Genomic DNA, 5,810 nt, shown 5'->3' on the forward strand with positions numbered 1-5,810 from the left:
ACAGTTACTTATATATAATGATTGCCATTCTTTTGTCTTTTCTTTTGCACTTGAAAGGAAATTCTGGGTTGGCCCACTCAATCTCCTGTCCTCCTCTGCTCTCTGAGAAGCTTCCTTCTTTGCCAGATTTGTTCTTTGGTGGTTCAGAATGGGAGGAAAGGGGGAAAGGAGAGAACTAGAGGTGCCCTGGACAAGGAGCAGATGGATGGATGTTTTTTCCCAGGGTAGTTTGGGGGTATTAGAAGCTAGAAAGTAGTTCAGATGAGTGAAGAAAGTACTAAGAAGGGGAAACATTTTTTTTTTAAAGAAATTATTCAAATATATCTATTTTAATGATTAAAAAATCAAGTAAAAATTTGAGCTATTATAAAATTACTTTTTGGTTCATAAACTGTGTTTCTTGAGTAATTATGAGGTTTTATTTGTTTGTTTGTTTGGTTTTTGGAACTTCATGTTCTTAAAATGAGTTAGATGCCAAGGAAGCAAAGTAAAAATAAGAGTAAGACAGAGAAGCAGGCACAGAAAAAATGAGGAGTTCAAGTTGCCGCCGTAGAAACACATACAGGGTACTTTGGAGGCAGTGGAAAAGGAGTCACCATTTCTATAGGGAAAGGGGCAATGAAGGGGCCATCACAAAACTAGTTTTAAAAAGTAAAACACAAATAAAACCTTTTTGTTCCTCACTGTCAAAGAAAATATCATACAAACACTTCAGTGATCTTAATCATCGTGATTAAAACATTTTATTCCACCTACTTGTTTAGGGGTTAGGAAAGCAATCTATACAAGGCTGAAGTGTTACAGAAAAATCAAAACAAAACGAAATTGCTTTGTGAAAGCTTAGTTTTTCCAGCATCGCACAGCATTTGCGTAGTGCGAAGTTATTTTGAAAACGAATCACTTGGTTGTGGTGACAGTCGTCTCCTATTGGAGTACAGAGGAGACGATGTCCCTCAGTTCATGGGCAGACTCTCCACAATTACTCGAGGAGCATGGTAATTATCAGCCAACACTGGAGGTTGATCCACTCGCGAGGATATTGTGGAAGGGACACCAACATCAGAGAGCAGGTTGGAGTAGAGAAGCATTCAGATAAACTTCCAAGCCATATTTTTATGACTTTGGGAGTATTTTTGCACCAACAGTTACTTATTTTAAATTATATCTTTTAAAAAATAACTTTTCCTTATGTTAAAAATGCATTTGTCACATAGTTTTTGGACTATGAAAGAAAAAGAAAGAAATTCATAATCCCTAAACTTAGAGATAGCTCCCTTCCTCTCTTTGCAACTGTATAAAAGGAGGATAGAGAGTATTCACAGCAGAAAGAATGTCAGGGTTCAGATGCTTGTTTTGCCGCTTACCAGCCACATGACCCGGGCAAGTAGCTTTAACTTCTCTGTGCTCCAGTTTTCTCATTTATAAAGTACAGTGCCTGCTTTCTGGTTTCTTATGTGGCTTAAAGGAGTCAATACGTATAAAGCATTTAGAAGAGTATCTGGCTCATTGTATATGTTATGTAATTATTGGCTATTATTAGTATTAGGTTGGTGCAAAAGTAATTGCGTTTTTGCAATTATTTTTAACTGTTTAAACCACAATTATTTTTGTTACAACACTGTTAGTGTTGTTAACCAACCCAATAGTAGTTAACACGGGCTCTTGAACCAACTGCCCAAGTATGAATCCCTGCTCTGCTACAACCTTGAGTAAGTTGTTCAATGCGTCAATGCCATGGCCTCATAATTTTTATTATTTTTTTAAGGAGGGCACAACTCACAGTGGCCCATGCGGGGATCGAACCAGCAACCAGGGTGTTATCAGCACCACGCTCTAACCAACTGAGCTAACCGGCCACCCCCACATGGCCTTACAATTTTTAAAACAGGGGTTGGAACAGGAGCTACTTCTTGGGTTGTGGTAAAGATTAAATGAGTTAATACAGATAAGTTACTCAAAACAAGTAAGCACCTAAGAGATATCAGCTACCTTATTTATTTAAATATATTTTCAGTACTTACAATATTCAAGAAGTTGTGTTACATATAAGGAAACAGCAGATAAAATCTGTATTCTTATGGTATTTATAGACCATTGAGTGTCATCCTTTCAACAAGTGAATATTATTTACACATGAGAAGGGTGAATAAGAAGGATGGAGAGCTATCAGAGGGAACTGGTATATTTATCAAGGAATGTTTCTTTGAATATGTGATGATTTGATCTGAACTCTGAGTAAGAGCAGCAATTCATAAAGTGAGGGGCAAGCGTGTATGTACATGTATGTGTCGAAATGGTTGGGGGTGGCTTATAAAAGGAGGCTGCACTGAGATACCATTCCATGCAACCTGCGTGGCAAAGATCACGGCATAGTTGAGGCACTGAAAAGAATTTCCAAAGCTTAGAGAATAGTGGGGGAGAGCAGTGCCTGATGGGGCTGCTGATGCAAGCAGAAGACTTATCAAGGAAGGCCTAAAGCCTGTTCTGAGAAGGGTAAGCTTTTTCTAACTGTAACAAGAAGATATTAAAGTTTTTTAAGCAGAGGGGTGATGTGACCAGTGATTGCATTTTAGTGTTAATCACTCTAGTTTTAAATTTATGGTTATATGTACATATTTGCATACGCATAAAACAAAAACCAAAACAAACAAAATCTATGGTCATTGTGCAAACAGTACTTTTCCACCAGATTTTAAAATTTAAACCATAGCATCAACATTTTCCCATTTTGCTGATTATTCTAAAATTATTTATAATGACCATATTGAATTACATTGTATAGATGAGTCATAATTTATTAAAAAATATGTTGCTGGTGGACATCAGGCTGATTCCAATTTTTTGATATAAAGAATGCAATCATGAACAAATTCCTACTCAAATTCAGGTGTTCCTCTAGGCATAGTTTGACCCTGAACTCTATAGAGTGTAAATTCTCCTAGATTTTCTTCACTGACTGTTCGTAATTAGGATTCTTCCTTTGAGTTAACTGTAACCCGGAGGGCTGGCTGGTATAAATACACTGTATATTCGCTGTTTCTCATTAGAAGCTTCAGGGGAGAGGTGGTGGGTTTGGGCCTGGGGCAACTCTACACAGATATGCAGCCATGTCTGTTTCTGTGCTATTACTTCATGCAGCTCTACAGCACTTGTGATCCACCTTCAGATTTCTGTTGGTCAGGCTCCAGATCAAGTACGAGCTCTGTCCAACCTCCTATGTTGTGTTACTATCACCTCAGAGACAAGGCTCTGGTTTTCTGGTTGCCAAAGCTGCTACATATGCCCTGTGGTCTTCTGTCACCCCTACTTTCAAATACCATTTACCCACAGACAGAAAATAAAATTGAAGTGCATTTGATCTTTCCCTAGAGCATGATCTTGGCTTTACATGCAAGATACCAGGCAGACTTCCTCTAAAATTGGAAAAACGACACCCTTCCCTAATTCCTCTGGCTAATTGCTTTTTGTTTTTTAATTTCCATTTCTTGGTAAATTTAAATGGAGGGCTGAGAAATGAAGCTGGGCTCACATATACATCTTCTCCCAAATCTGCCACCATAATATTTAAATATAAATCATATTTAAATATTGCTTTGTAGTGGCAATAATTTGTAGTGGCAAAATAATAAAGTCCTGAGTTTTGACCTGAAGTCCTCACTTACTATGTGACTATTAGTCAAGAATTAATAGGCTCATTGCTTAATGTAAACGTGCTGTGTGACTTTGGGCAAATCACCTATATTTTCTTTTACTCAAATTTCTTATTCATCAGTTGAAAGTCTTGATAATAAGTTCACTAAAGTAGCACGATAATCTAGAAGTCTATATGTTACTGAATATATATTGTACTGTATAAAACCACTCTCTCTCCCAGAATTCTTCCAGTTAGAAAGAGCCTGATTTGTTTTCTTTTACTTTGAAAAGTTAATGTGACCTTGATCTTCAACCTGTTCACAAACATGCAGTTGGACATTGTGGAAGCTCTTCAGTACAGAGAACAATTCATCGCCCTTGAGGAGCTCTGACTGAGAGAGGAAGCATTCAGGTAACAGGACCCATTATAATTCAGCATGGAAAATGCCAGAGCAGATGAAGAACAATTCGTTAAAGCAAATTGCTTTTTCTTGTCACACAAACGTGCAGTACAGATGAGGTAATTGCACCTTGAGACTCTCAGCTGAAAGGCTATATTTAAACACAGACTTTAGAGGAGACATAAAGGTATTTGCATCACTGGCCCATCATTAACTGGTATTGACAAAGCCATTTTTTAATACCATTTTTAAGCCTCAGTTTCCTTTTTTTTTTTTAATTTAAAGACTTTTAATTTTCTTAAATAATCCTTATATGTACCATTCCACTTTGTGGAAAAGCTGAAATATGCAGTCTGGACACAACACCGAGATTTCCGAACACCGACACATAACACTTACAATTCTGTATTTTACAATATATGAGAACACTGTGTTCCATCTTAGAGACTGTAACAGATGACAGGCCTTAAACTGCAAGAGGTTTACAGATGAATCTTTAAATTGGGAAGTGTTGGCTGCGCCAGAATTCCAAACTGCTTTGAAGAGAGTATTTAGAAATAGGTCTGAAAGTAACTCCATCCCAGTACTATTTGCTCCTTGCAGCTGCACTCTGTACGTACATAATAGCAGCTTAACCTTAGCAGAGGGTACTTCCATCAACCATATAGTTTCTTGAGACCCACAACAGGGCTGAATGAGTAAACAAAATGACTATGCAGAAAAAAGTTTCAATTTCCTGTTTTTCAGGAAGAAGTTTTTAACAAGTAAAACTGTTAATCAGTTTCCTTTTTTTGAAAAGAAAAAAAAAAATCAAGGTAGTTAACACCTACTTAGCAGAGCTCTTGTAAAGATGACACATAAGTGGAAAACAGTGGAAAGTATCTGGCAGAGTAGCAGTAGACCTCCAAATAGAGACTATGGTTCTTGTTTATTTACTTATTCAATAAATATTTCAGTGCCCACTAGGTATTGGAAACGGGAATAATACCCATTATGTTCTCCTTACAGGGCTTACTTTCTAGTGAGAAAAAACAGATAATATACAAAATAGATAAATAAATAATCCAAATAATTGCAGGCTGTGATAAGAGCCATGAAGTAAATAAAGAAATTTACATGAGAGAAAGTAGAGGGGTGTGCAGGGTGGAGAAGTAACTTTAGATAGGCTGACTAGGAAAGGTCTCTGAGAGGACATGAAAATTTAGGTGAATACCTGAAAGATCAGAAGAAACAATCTATGATAGGGAGGAAAGAAAGATCATTCCAGGCAGGGAACAGAAAGTTCTATTTCTTCCTCCTCTTCCTCTCCTTTCTCTTGTTCTTTTTCATACAGCAGATCACCATTGATTAATATATGAGGCCTCATTCCTGAGCTGGTTCGTTATGTTTAACAGACTCAAGGGCCAAGAGTTTTCAGTTGTTAAAAATAAAATTAACTGGGCACACAGGGTGTTGTTTAGAAGTCTACCATTGAGGTAAATTTAAAAAAATATATATGGTTTTATAGATTAATTCTGAGTAAAGATACACTTAACCTACTACAGTGTTTCCCAATCATTTTTATTACTTACTTTTTAAATCATATTTTATAAGGCATTGTTTACCCCTAAATTGTAGGTAGTAAGCAAAAATGAGCTTATCTTTCTATTTGTTATTAATAAAAACCATCAATGTCAGAGTTTCTGATTGAATTGGATCACTAATTGAGATATTCTAATTGTACATAGGATTTCAATTGTTCTCTGTATTACTGAGGGTAAGCATATAGTTTCGTAA

General features: G+C 36.6%; 1 non-coding gene across 1 annotated transcript; it reads right to left on the reverse strand.

Annotated features, from left to right (window-relative positions):
- Positions 1-1,782: 1,782 nt before the first annotated feature.
- TRNAI-GAU (transfer RNA isoleucine (anticodon GAU)) lies at positions 1,783-1,856 on the reverse strand. The gene has a single exon. It is a non-coding gene; the product is annotated as a tRNA-Ile (tRNA).
- Between the last annotated feature and the right edge of the window lie 3,954 nt (positions 1,857-5,810).

Source organism: Rhinolophus ferrumequinum, chromosome 12, assembly GCF_004115265.2.
Source record: "Rhinolophus ferrumequinum isolate MPI-CBG mRhiFer1 chromosome 12, mRhiFer1_v1.p, whole genome shotgun sequence".
NCBI classification, from domain to species: domain Eukaryota; kingdom Metazoa; phylum Chordata; class Mammalia; order Chiroptera; family Rhinolophidae; genus Rhinolophus; species Rhinolophus ferrumequinum.